Source organism: Diplotaxodon limnothrissa, linkage group LG3 (assembly GCF_057381915.1).
Source record: "Diplotaxodon limnothrissa isolate DT_005_m linkage group LG3, D_limnothrissa_male_GT1.1, whole genome shotgun sequence".
NCBI lineage: Eukaryota > Metazoa > Chordata > Actinopteri > Cichliformes > Cichlidae > Diplotaxodon > Diplotaxodon limnothrissa.
In genome coordinates this window covers 62,295,438-62,308,811 of record NC_140598.1, presented here as the reverse complement: position 1 = coordinate 62,308,811, position 13,374 = coordinate 62,295,438, and the positions used below count along the sequence as shown (strand labels likewise).

Genomic DNA, 13,374 nt, shown 5'->3' with positions numbered 1-13,374 from the left:
ATAGTCAGTGTTCAGTCAAGTCAAATCCAACAGGTCAAAAGTTTGTGATTGGTGCGATTTCGTCCTACCGCACTGTTGCAATTGTTCGTGAGAGAAGAGCAACCTGCCCTTCTGGGCCAACTCAGAATGGCTGTGGTTCGGTTCGGTTCAAAGGGAAAGGCTCGCCATCTTCCTCGTCAGGAAGAGATCCAGGTCTCACGATCCCATAAAAAAAACCTAGCCTGTAAACAACAGGACTATTACTAATTCAGTTCACACTCTAATGATATACATGGCCATATGTAAATAATGTAAGTGCTATAACAAAACAAGCACAAAACATTAATTCTAATTTCTAACTATAGTCTATACAGTGCATCTTAATCATGAATGCAATCTTGAAATCACAATCAGCTTATTCTATCGTCAAGGTGCACATTTCTATCAGAAATAAACCATAAACTATGGTAGATTATTTTTTTACAGTATTGCCCTTTAACTGAATTACAGGAGCATTGCTTTACACTGCATAGCAATGAAGCAATATATTATTTACACTCAATGTACAGAATAAAATTACCAAAAGAATATACAAAAACCCACAGGCTGCAGTTTTACAGTATGTGGTAACGTATCAGCACAGTAAGAATACACACGGACATCTATCCAGTGCCGCTCGAGCATCAAATGTAACAAAATAAAGTAGATTCATGACCTTTAAGATCAACATTAACTTATTCCATCATCTAATTTTAGTGCATTTAATATTCAACAAGTAATACTAGAACATCATCAGCACACAAGCTGAGTGCTCAAAATGGCTGAACTCAGTGAGAAACCCCGTGTGTTCTCCCACAGTGAAAACGTGGTCAGCTACAGCTATGAGCATTAGGCTAGTTAGCTTTTCAATTAGCCTGATCCGCCCAGTCCCAGTTTAACTCACCAGCACACTTCTAATGTTCAACTCTCAGAGAGGATCTTGTTCAACTCTCAGAGAGGATCTTGTTCAACTCTCAGAGAGGATCTTGTTCAACTCTCAGAGAGGATCTTGTCCACTTCATCCGCTCCCGCGCAGATCTACAACATTGAAATCGGGCCATTATATTCCCTGTTAACTTCTTGTTAGCTTTTTAGCTTCAAGGTTAGCTTAACAGCTTCTGACTCACCGCGATGGTTTCAAGGTCCGAAATGTTCACAATAAATCAGGTCCGTTTCTCCAAGGTCCATGCAGATCTCCGGTATGGATATTTGCTCAATTTATCAAGTTAATAGTTATTTTCCAGCGAAAAGCTTGGCGGTGAAAATCAGTGATGGTCTCGTGCACCTCCGTCTCTCTCTGTGTCTGAGCACGTGACGGTACAGAGCAGGGGAAGGCGGGGCTTGTTCCTTCCTAACCAGTAGGGGTGTTAAATATACTCTTTGGGTTTTATTCTTATATTTATAGTATTTATCTTTTATTATTGATTTATTTTTGATCAACTCAGTGATTAACAGAGTAATGATAAATCCCAATTAACAATAACATGTTGTAGTGCATTACTGAGTCGTGTAAACTCACTGGGTTACACTAACACTAGAGGGCGCCATTGTGGCACATTCAGCGCTCACTCTGAGGTCACTGGACAGAGAAGAAAATACCAAACTGGGAGACGGATGGAGACGAAACATCTGGAAGATCAGAACTGTACATTTTTAAGTGTAAGAAAAAAAACAGACAAAATATTTGTAAATATTAAGTTTCTTGTTTATTTTATGTTTTGTTTTTTTGGGGTTTTTTGGAGTGAATGAATGATATGCTTATTTTGTGATGACAAAAGACAACAGGTGCAGTTTGTAATGAGAAGAAAAAAATGGCCGTTAGCTTGAGGTTTCAAATGAGTTCATCCTTACCACCGATCAGTTTTGTCTTTGTTTTTTCAACATTTATTTTATTTTTGTCATAACGTTGATCGTTATCATGTGACCATCCTGTAGCAGGAAGGTTGCTGTAGCAGAAGTCATCTCCACTGAAGCCCCCTCACAGCAGAGGGCCAGTCATGCTGTTTATTAGGATTTGCTAGTTTTCAGTGAGAAAAAACATTTTCATCAAGTTTTAAATCCTTTCGTTGCTCTTTTCTCTGCGATTGTCATAAAATCGTCGTCCTCTTTTCAAGCCTTAGCTCGCTTTTATTTTGAAAAATGAGTCTTGTGATCAGAGATGAATCTGTGCTGCATGATGTGCATAACATCAGAGCGATAAAAGCCAGCTTTGCCTTTCAGTGATTCGCAGTAAGGACATAAATGACCTAAACTGAGACTGAAAAAAGTGCAGTCAGTTAAATGTTAGCTCACCTAACATGTAGCAGTGTTTACATGTAGCCATGTTTGACAGACTCCAGGGCTTTGATACCATAAGATGCCTCATATCCTCACAGACTCATGAGATCACACAGGTGGTCTGACCTGCTCGTGTCACACTGTGCTGTCTGTCTGTCCGTTGTTTTTCTCCTGCAGTGATGTTATGTAGCAGAAAAACAGTTGGATGCTGGAAAAGTGCAGAGCGATGGGTGACGTGTGGAGAACATCACAGTCTGTGTGTGTTCAACAGCTGTTAGAGCCACACTTTGTCCTTTCTGTGGTATAACTGCTGGATTTATTTTATTCCAACACTCAAAAACTGTCAGCAAAGCAAAACTTCATGATTGGATGATCCTGTGTCACGTCCACAGTGTCAAACTTGCACAGAGACAGTGACACCCACAGAGAAACCCTCAGCTTGGTGTCCATTGCAAATCTGCACCTGCTGTCTTGTTTCTACTTTCTTTGTTGAACTCAGAAACTCGAGACTTGAGATGAAGAAAAATGTTAAATAATGGAATAAAAAAAGATGATTATTAAAAAAAGTAAAGTAAAATTATATAAATAAATGAGGTGATGATATTTCTGTTTACTTTAGAAGTTATTATACACTGTATGCTGTGATTCTGATCTGGGAAACATTAAAGACATTCATAGCCAGACTGCTGACTTTGTGTTTTTATTCAGTCGCCTAACAGAAGTGCAGTAAGAAACGATTTAGCCCATCCTGATTTCTTAGCTGTTTGCATATTTGCCACACTTACGTGTTTCAGATCATGAAGAACATTTTTATGATAGATAAAGATGACCAGAGTAAGTATAAAATAAAGCTTTTACATGTATTGCTGGGAGGTCGGCAGCTCCCTCCACTGCTTGGCCCTCTGTGAAAAACAACTGGGATCCAGCTTCCCTGTGATGCTGAATTATATAAGCGGAAGAACATAAATAGATAGAAGGATGGATGATTGTATTTTGTGTACAATTGTTGAAGTGTAAAAAGGGTTGGCCCTCCGTGGTGCCCTAAGCAAAGTTTGATTTTTGGAGCCCTTTAATAGTGCCAATAATAGTGATTAATGATCACCTACTATAAATGTATTTCATTTTCTAATGTTGATGTTGTTGTAATCCACAGTGAAAAATGTCATAAAAACAGAGAGAAACAATAGATCAAACCTGAGAGCTGCACAGTTGCAGCAGTGTGGTTTACGTCATTCTGTTGTCAGCCTGTTTTACACATCGGTGGTTTCTTATTGACGTGTAAAAAGATCTGAAATCGTAGTAAATTCAGCTGCTATTGTGGGCTGGGGATGATTTACACTTAACATTTTAATAACTGGGTACTGAATGTCATAGGCCCAATGTTCCCTCTAATTTTTCACGTGTCTGAGCGAACACACAAACTCCCTGAGCGATCCCTTGGACCAATGAGCGACATCAGACGTGTGCACTGTGGTCACGCCGGCATCGAATCCATCCAAGTTACATGGTTTATTAAAATAATCAAATTACAGCGTTTACATTTATGTTAGACTACTTTTAATTAACTGCTTTAGCCCATTTACAATGAAAATGTAAAAAAAAATCTTGTTCATGACCTGTGCAGTATGTTAACACTATTGGAAGTAAAAATAACTTGAACTCCAATTTCGAAAACACAACTTTCTTTCTTTTCTTTTTTTTCTTTTATACAGCTCTGACTTGTATTATGAGTCTGTGGTCTGGGAGAGAGTCCTGTAACTCTCTCTCTCCAAAATACAGTATATAATGACCAATGCTGGGCAATTAATTATATAGTTACTTCTTCAAAAAAGTAACTCAGTTTGGCAAACAACGTTTTTTGCAGCTATTTTTTTAAATGCAGCCAAGGCGTTTTTAAATAAACATTTCAAACTATTTACAGAACAATCAGCTGTTCTGCATCAAATCTGATGCCACACAAATTATTTGTGCCACTCCAAAAAATAATTTCTGTCCACTATGAGATAAAGGAGAACAACAGTCTGATACCTGCAGGCCTGACAGCAGCAGATGTATCACTCCTGTACAGTGCTTTAAGTGGCCCAGAAGAGGTGCCGGTACTCTATTTTTTTTCCGCCTCCCCTGAGGTAACAACAACTATATTGAATGGGTTTTATATACAACAGTCAACAGACAACCTTATACAAAATAATAAATCATTTTATTAGTTTGTGGATTTGCTTGAGCTAGAAAGAGCTACTGAACATAAATAAAATGTGCAAAAAGGTATTGAATTTTTTTTTAACAAAATGTACATAAAATAAATTATAAACTAATTTGTATTTTGCTCTCTCTTGAGTCACTGCTGCTATCAGCAGCAGCACTTGTAAAGTGTACCTGCAGAGCTTGGTAGTTCTCCCATACTACTTTCACTGTTCTCTCACTTGAAGCAACCCAAACATAATAACCATAGAACAGTAGAACATAATCTTGAGTCTTGAAGATGGTTCATTTCTTTACCCCTGAAAAATATACAAAAGCAGATTCAGCAAAATACAATCACAGTACACCAAATGAAAAATGAGAAATACTGTACAAATCATTTTACCTAGAAAAGGCTCCAGCACGTTTTGGGCTCCACTTTCCTTTCACTTTGGGCTTCGCAGTTTGTGGATGCTGCACTTCTCCTCCCTAGTGCCAGCCATGTCTGCTCATATGTTTGTGTGTTAAACTGATCCAAGGGTGGTCCGTTGCATTTCAGGAAAATCATATTTGAAAGCCTTTTGATGTTGAGAGAGTTTCTTTTATCTGTCAAAGTATCATTCATTGAGCTGAAAGCTCGCTCGCATTCACTTGTTGATACTGCAATGGTGTGGACAGCTGTAAGAAGCGGCTTCAGGGCTGCTGGTGTCTTGGAAGCTTTAAGGTCTTTATACTCCCTAAATCCTAGGACACTTTCCCTCTCCCCAACTCTGAATCTCTGACATAAACGTCTGACCGCTGCATCCCCATATTGAATATCTAGAGATGCAGGCCAGGAGTCAGACTGGAGGACCTTGATGTCTGAGAGGAGGTGACTATCTGTCTTTTCAGATGAGGTTTTACTGACATGCGAGGAAGTTGTTGGAGTCATCCTGCACTTAACATTTTCAGCCAGGCTACGGAAAAATTGGCCATGGTTGATTTTTATAACCCTCTGATTTTCATGCAGGCATACATTTCTGAAGATTTTCTCCTTTTCAGCTTCAATGGCAGTTTGTGTGGGACCAGGTGTGGATACCATTGACTCAAACACCCGGATTTGTCGGTCCAGCTGCCTGTCTGCTTGATCCAAAGTCATGTCCCATCTCTGGAGCATTCTTGAGAGGTCACTGAGTTCTGTGAAAGCGTCATACATGATGCCAAGATTGACCACAAAAGAAACAGTAGTGAGAACATCATTGAGTCCTTTGTATTTTGCTCTCTCTCTTGAGTCACTGCTGGTATCAGCAGCAGCACTTGTAAAGTGTACCTGCAGAGCTTGGTAGTTCTCCCATACTGCTTTCACTGTTCTCTCACTTGAAGCAACCCAACGCACTGATAAAACACGGCCTATCACAAGGAGACGTTGTCCAACATTGTGAGCACTCTCGGTTAACTCCCTTTGGTTTTTTGGTGATGCATGGTAGAGGGAGTAAAGCTGATCTAAGAATATTTTAAAGTGGTTGATTCCTCCTACCTCCTTCAAAACATCACAAACTGCCAGTTCCAGTCTGTGATTGGAACAATGCCAGACAAACAGGTAAGGGAATTTGGAACAAAGCTGCGCAGCAACTCCTGCTTTCCTCCCAAGCATCACTGAGGCTCCATCACAAGCAAATGCCAACAAATGTTGCTGTAGGTAGTGAGGGTCAAAGCCATTATTATGAAGACATCCTAACAGTGCTTCAGTGATGTCCTTTGCTGTGGTCCCCTGCAGCTCAATCAGTTCAAAAAATATTGTGTCTGGATTTTCACTGGAAATAGCTGACCGCAGGCACACGACAAGCACAGACTTTCCACTTATTGTAGTGGATTCATCAATGAGCACACACAATTTTCTTTCATTCATCACTATGTCATTGACTACCTTCTTTTTCATTTCAGCTGCAATGTGATCCAGTATATTTGCACATGAGTTATTAGAGTGCAAAACTCTGCCCATCTTGACACCATTTAAGACTTGCAACTGGACATCTATTGGCATGTCTGTAAAGGGACGCCCATGCTTGCCAATCTTATAAGCTGTTCTAAACACATTGCAAGTTGAAGCGTAGTCAGCCTTTCTCATATCTTCAATGTGTTTTTGCATTGTATTTTGTGTTGCCTTCTCTTTTATTTCAACTGCTTTCTTGTGATAAATTGAGTCTCTGTGCTCTTTTATTTTCTTTCGTAGTGAGTTTTGTTGTGCAGCCTTGTCCCTTCCAAAAGACGAGATTAAGCACCCACTCCACTCCTGCGACACTCTCTGCCCTTGCTGCATGTCCACGCGAGCACAAACTTGACTACACACACTACAACCCAACTTTTGATTTCTGCTGATCAGCCACTTGTAATTTGTGGAGAAATACCGGACTTGTGCTTGGGACCAACATTCTGGCCACTCATGCTCGCTAACGCGGCTGTTGTCATCGGTAGAAATGGTGTCATTCTCGTCCTCGTCGTCGCCAAAAGTGCCGTCGTCCGCGGCTGCGGCACTAGTGCAGCTTTCATTAGCTTGCGTCTGACCTGCAGCGATATCATTCTGGCTCGGTGGGGTGTCAGCCAGCGAGTCCTCTGATTCTGACCTTGTTCTTTTACTACTCAGAGTCTGAAGCCAGGAGAGCATATTAAGTGTTCATTGTTTTTGTATTTTAACGAGCAGCTGTTTGCGCGTTTTACACACCCTCTCCGGACCACGTTGAGTTGTTGACATGACAACGGCAAAAGCGACGCATGCGCTTTTCACTTGTAAAACACATTGGTGTATGGGTAATGTAGTCTCTGCTCTCGGTGGGACGAATTAGGAAGCGTGCTTGTGAAGGGCGCTCTGAAAAGCGGCAGTGCAGCCAAACGATGTGCAAATGAGAGTACCGGTACGCTAAAAGCACGTTCTGGGCGCATGGAGAGGTGGCGGTACTCTCAAGAGCTATATTTAGAAGTGGCGGTACTGAGTACCTGCGCGTACCGGCCCACTTAAAGCACTACTCCTGTAACACCTGTAACATTCAGCAGTCGCCTCATTGTTCTGACGCACACAACAAAACTACTGACTACACTACACACTAACTACACAAGATTTGCGCTAAACGTCGCAAATCTCTCACATCTCAAAACACCACCGTCACTCCTAAAACTTCCCCCGTTTCTTAACAACTAGATGCCACGTTGCATTATCATTTTTTGATTGGTCGACATGGTACTTTTTTAGACGAATAGGAAAGGCAGAGGGGGTGGGGTTTGTTTTTGCTCACAGGTGGAGAGCGCTTTCGAGCCTTTTTTCTTATAAAACGCCAATTTAACCGTTTCTTCCCGCAGTAAATATAAACAACCAGTATTCAGGAAGAAAACCAAACATTGCATTTTTTTTTATCACAACTCTGGTTTTACGTGGCCTATCAACACGATTTAAAAACTGGTGTAAAGTCCCCAATTTTTCCGTCAATTGTTCCGTCTGTCCTGCTCACATCTCCAATGGTTGTACACGTTGTCATTAACATGGCTTCACTCCACATCAGCCACGCCGCTTTGCCAGCTAAAACACTGGTGTCGGCACATAAGGACGCTGTCATAGCCTGTCAACAACGTTGATTGGCTGCGCATATACGCATTATTGGCTGGACTATGGGATAAGGTGGCATCGTTCCCATATGGGAGCAGCCAGTCACTTACTGACTAACACTGCAAAACAGAATTGTTAAAGTGTTAATTTTAATTTCAATTCAGGTTAGATTTTTTTACCACACGTTCCCATCATTAGAGTGCATTTAAAGTGTGGAGAAGTCTGTGAAGGTTCTCAGTCATCCAGGTCATTGTAGTCTAAGGAGCTTGCAAAGAAAAGCGTCTGGACTTCTTTGAGTTACTTGAAGACGTTTCACCTCTCATCCGAGAAGCTTCTTCAATTCTAAGGGTCAAATGGTGGAGAGTCCAAGCTGTATTGAAGAATTTCTAACTTCATGTAGGCTAAACAGCGGCCTAGAATTAGACTCAAAATCCTGCAGTTGCCCAAAATAAAGGGGGCGTTAATGTACCAGATTCTACAGAACTCCAGAAATAACTGCTAAGATGGGTCCAACACATCTGAGTTCATGCTGGAGGAACTGTGGGACACACTCTGCCAACCACACTCATATATTGTGGCTCTGCCCTAAACTCTGTGTATTCTGGAGGCAGATATTTGATGCTCTCAAAGACATTTTCCAAGGTAAATATTCCACTAAGTCCTACAGCAGCAGTGTTGGGAAGGATTGCAGAACATATTGACTGCAAAGCCAAAACTTACTTGCTAAATATATGACTCACTGCAGCCCTAAAATGCATAACTATCAGATGGTTAAAACCAGATATAATCTATGGATCCATGTCTATCTGATGGAACAAATTACATACTCAGACTACAGAAACAAGTCTTTGAGAAATGGTGGGGACCCATGTTACCTTTACTATTACAATGAAGAACACCACCTAATTTTGTGAGCTCTCTCTCTCTACACACGCACACACGTGTGTGCTGGACATTCATGGCTGCTTTGTGTAGTTACAGTTGAATAGAGGAAGTGTAGGATGTATCACTGCTGATTCAAAATAACATGTAAGAGTTTGTGGAATGTTCTTTGTCTGTATATAAGATGTAAGGGCGGTGGCCACAATTCAGAGATGGTCCTGGTGTTTCACTGGGAAGCTCTCTCCACATTGTAATGTGTTTATTAAACCCACTTCAAATCAAGCTCACTGGGTGCAGGTTATTGTTAAATTTTCCTCAACAATTTGGCGTTGTCAGGCTGGATTCCTCAGGTGAGTTTTGCTGAATCACTGGTATGTGGTCACTGGCCATCCTGAGGTAAAATTGCCTCAGTCCCACCGTTCCTTTGTTTTCAAAAAGGGGGAACGGCGGGGTGTGCTTCAGCAACTCACACATGCAGGAATTTTTAAAAGAACCAAGAGAGGCACTGCAGAGGATCTGCATCAGTGAGCTGTTTTGATTTGGGAGGGTTTTATACGGGTGTAATTCATGGTTTGTATCACTGCAGTGAAAACTGATGTTACTGATCACGAGAGAGGAACATATGTTAGTGACAAGTTTCTGTGTTGTGTCCCACCTGTATCTACACAGACCCTGTGGTCTATATCATGAGCACCTACACATTAAACAACTGTAACATTATAATGGCATCAAGCTCACACTGAGGCCTGTGGGGCACTATCAGCCAGTGAGACAACAGACAAATTTCAGTGTTTTAACATATGAATATTAAATACTTAAGGGCTACTTGTTTAAATAATGGAGGTGAACGATACATCATCATTTTACATGATAATATCACAGATGATAGACTAAATGAATAGATTTTAGGTGCTTGTGCATTCTTAAAGTCTGATATGTTGCACTGAACTGAGTGTGTCAGCTGTTCAAAGCCTCTCCCAGTCAGTGCTGTTCTCCATGCCTGTCTTACTGCACATGGTGTTATTAGCACAAACACTTTAAAGGTGAACATTTAGGACTTACTGCAAATGTTACTATGTCAAAGTTTCTGTGACTCAAACAGAGGAAATTTTGATTTTTTTTATTTCCACACCTAATTTATTTAAAAGTATTTAATAGCATATAAAACCCAAAATATGCTTCGGTTCACATTTAACTCCAGAAAATCATCAATCAAAACATGGATATTACCTGACCACAGATTCGTGGTGATGTCACTGCTCTTTTAACTGTTTGGTGTCTTTGCTTTGTTTGCTGGTTGTAGAAATGGTTTATTTGAGCTTTGAGCTAAGATTCAGAGGTTTCTGTGGACACTGCTCATGTCGGCACTTATATTTCTGACCTTTTCTTATAGCCGATTAAACATGATCTCCTCCCTTTTGCCCCCATTTTTGGTGGTGTAGGCACAAATGATCAGGCATGACATTTTCATAATAAATAAGATACTGCAAATAATTATTTGTGCGATTGAAGTGAATTGAAAATGTGTATGCAATCATACAGTTTTAAAGATTTGGCCTAAATAACGTTGGAGTGAATGAGTCTAAACATGATGACCAAACTAGTGACACACACACACACACACACACACACACACACACAATGTTATGCCAGTTTCAGCTGAAACTATGTTTCAAACCATATTCTGGGTCTTTAGTTCACCATTTATGAGGTTTCAAGAAGAAAATAAAAGACAGATCTGAATGTTTGAAAATGTTTTGGAAAGATTCTGTAAAGATGAGATGAAAAATACTCAAAGGATAAATTTAATTGGTTTATTATTTAGATAAGGTGAAAAAAGTTAAACAAACAAATAAATGAAGAAAAAAGGCAGAGGAGAGAAAACCCCAACAATCCCCTCTGAGCAAGCACTTGGCGACAGTGGGGAGGAAAAACTGCCTTTAAACGGGCAGAAACCTCCGGCAGAACCAGGCTCAGGAGGGACAGTCAACTGCCGGGACTGGTTGGGGGTTTTAAATGGATGATTCCTCATCCTTTTAAAACATCTTTGGTGGAGTTTAAATGTAAAATGGGCAAAATTCATCGTGATCGTGACTCCTCACGTCAGCATGCTTGGTTACCCAACAACATTAAAACGACTTGCAAATATGTTTTAAATGGATGATTCCTCATCCATTTAAAACATCTTTGGTGGAGTTTAAATGTAAAATGTGCAAAATTCCTCACGATCGTGACTCCTCATGTCAGCAGGCTTGGTTAGACGATCACAAAAAAATGACTCGCAAAGATGTTTTAAATGGATGAGGAATCATCCATTTAAAACATCTTTGGTTGGGTTTAAATGTAAAATGCGCAAAATTCCTCGCGATCGTGACTCCTCACGTCAGCAGGCTTGGTTAGACGATCACAAAAAAATGACTCGCAAAGATGTTTTAAATGGATGATTCCTCATCCATTTAAAACATCTTTGGTTGCGTTTAAATGTAAAATGCGCAAAATTCCTCGCGATCGTGACTCCTCACGTCAGCATGCTTGGTTAGACGATCACAAAAAAATGACTCGCAAAGATGTTTTAAATTGATGATTCCTCATCCATTTAAAACATCTTTGGTGGCGTTTAAATGTAAAATGCGCAAAATTCCTCGCGATCGTGACTCCTCACGTCAGCATGCTTGGTTAGACGATCACAAAAAAATGACTCGCAAAGATGTTTTAAATGGATGATTCCTCATCCATTTAAAACATCTTTGGTGGCGTTTAAATGTAAAATGCGCAAAATTCCTCGCGATCGTGACTCCTCACGTCAGCATGCTTGGTTAGACGATCACAAAAAAAATGACTCGCAAAGATGTTTTAAGTGGATGATTCCTCATCCATTTAAAACATCTTTGGTTGCGTTTAAATGTAAAATGCGCAAAATTCCTCGCGATCGTGACTCCTCACGTCAGCATGCTTGGTTAGACGATCACAAAAAAATGACTCGCAAAGATGTTTTAAGTGGATGATTCCTCATCCATTTAAAGCATCTTTGGTTGCGTTTAAATGTAAAATGCGCAAAATTCCTCACGATTGTGACTCCTCACGTCAGCAGGCTTGGTTAGACGATCACAAAAAAATGACTCGCAAAGATGTTTTAAGTGGATGATTCCTCATCCATTTAAAGCATCTTTGGTGGAGTTTAAATGTAAAATGCGCAAAATTCCTCGCGATCGTGACTCCTCACGTCAGCATGCTTGGTTAGACGATCACAAAAAAATGACTCGCAAAGATGTTTTAAGTGGATGATTCCTCATCCATTTAAAACATCTTTGGTTGCGTTTAAATGTAAAATGCGCAAAATTCCTCACGATCGTGACTCCTCACGTCAGCAGGCTTGGTTAGACGATCACAAAAAAATGACTCGCAAATATGTTTAAATGGATGATTCCTCATCCATTTAAAACATCTTTGGTTGCGTTTAAATGTAAAATGCGCAAAATTCCTCGCGATCGTGACTCCTCACGTCAGCATGCTTGGTTAGACGATCACAAAAAAATGACTCGCAAAGATGTTTTAAGTGGATGATTCCTCATCCATTTAAAACATCTTTGGTGGCGTTTAAATGTAAAATGCGCAAAATTCCTCGCGATCGTGACTCCTCACGTCAGCATGCTTGGTTAGACGATCACAAAAAAATGACTCGCAAAGATGTTTTAAATGGATGATTCCTCATCCATTTAAAACATCTTTGGTGGAGTTTAAATGTAAAATGCGCAAAATTCCTCGCGATCGTGACTCCTCACGTCAGCAGGCTTGGTTAGACGATCACAAAAAAATGACTCGCAAATATGTTTAAATGGATGATTCCTCATCAATTTAAAACATCTTTGGTTGCGTTTAAATGTAAAATGCGCAAAATTCCTCGCGATCGTGACTCCTCACGTCAGCATGCTTGGTTAGACGATCACAAAAAAATGACTCGCAAAGATGTTTTAAGTGGATGATTCCTCATCCATTTAAAACATCTTTGGTTGCGTTTAAATGTAAAATGCGCAAAATTCCTCACGATCGTGACTCCTCACGTCAGCAGGCTTGGTTAGACGATCACAAAAAAATGACTCGCAAAGATGTTTTAAATTGATGATTCCTCATCCATTTAAAACATCTTTGGTTGGGTTTAAATGTAAAATGCACAAAATTCCTCGCGATCGTGACTCCTCACGTCAGCAGGCTTGGTTAGACGATCACAAAAAAATGACTCGCAAAGATGTTTTAAGTGGATGATTCCTCATGCATTTAAAACATCTTTGGTTGCGTTTAAATGTAAAATGCGCAAAATTCCTCACGATCGTGACTCCTCACGTCAGCATGCTTGGTTAGACGATCACAAAAAAATGACTCGCAAAGATGTTTTAAGTGGATGATTCCTCATCCATTTAAAACATCTTTGGTTGCGTTTA

The 13,374-nt window shown here is 40.2% G+C and overlaps 1 pseudogene; it reads right to left on the bottom strand.

Annotated features, from left to right (window-relative positions):
* Positions 1 to 4,882: 4,882 nt before the first annotated feature.
* On the bottom strand, positions 4,883 to 7,207 carry LOC146636820 (E3 SUMO-protein ligase KIAA1586-like; annotated as a pseudogene).
* Positions 7,208 to 13,374: the final 6,167 nt, after the last annotated feature.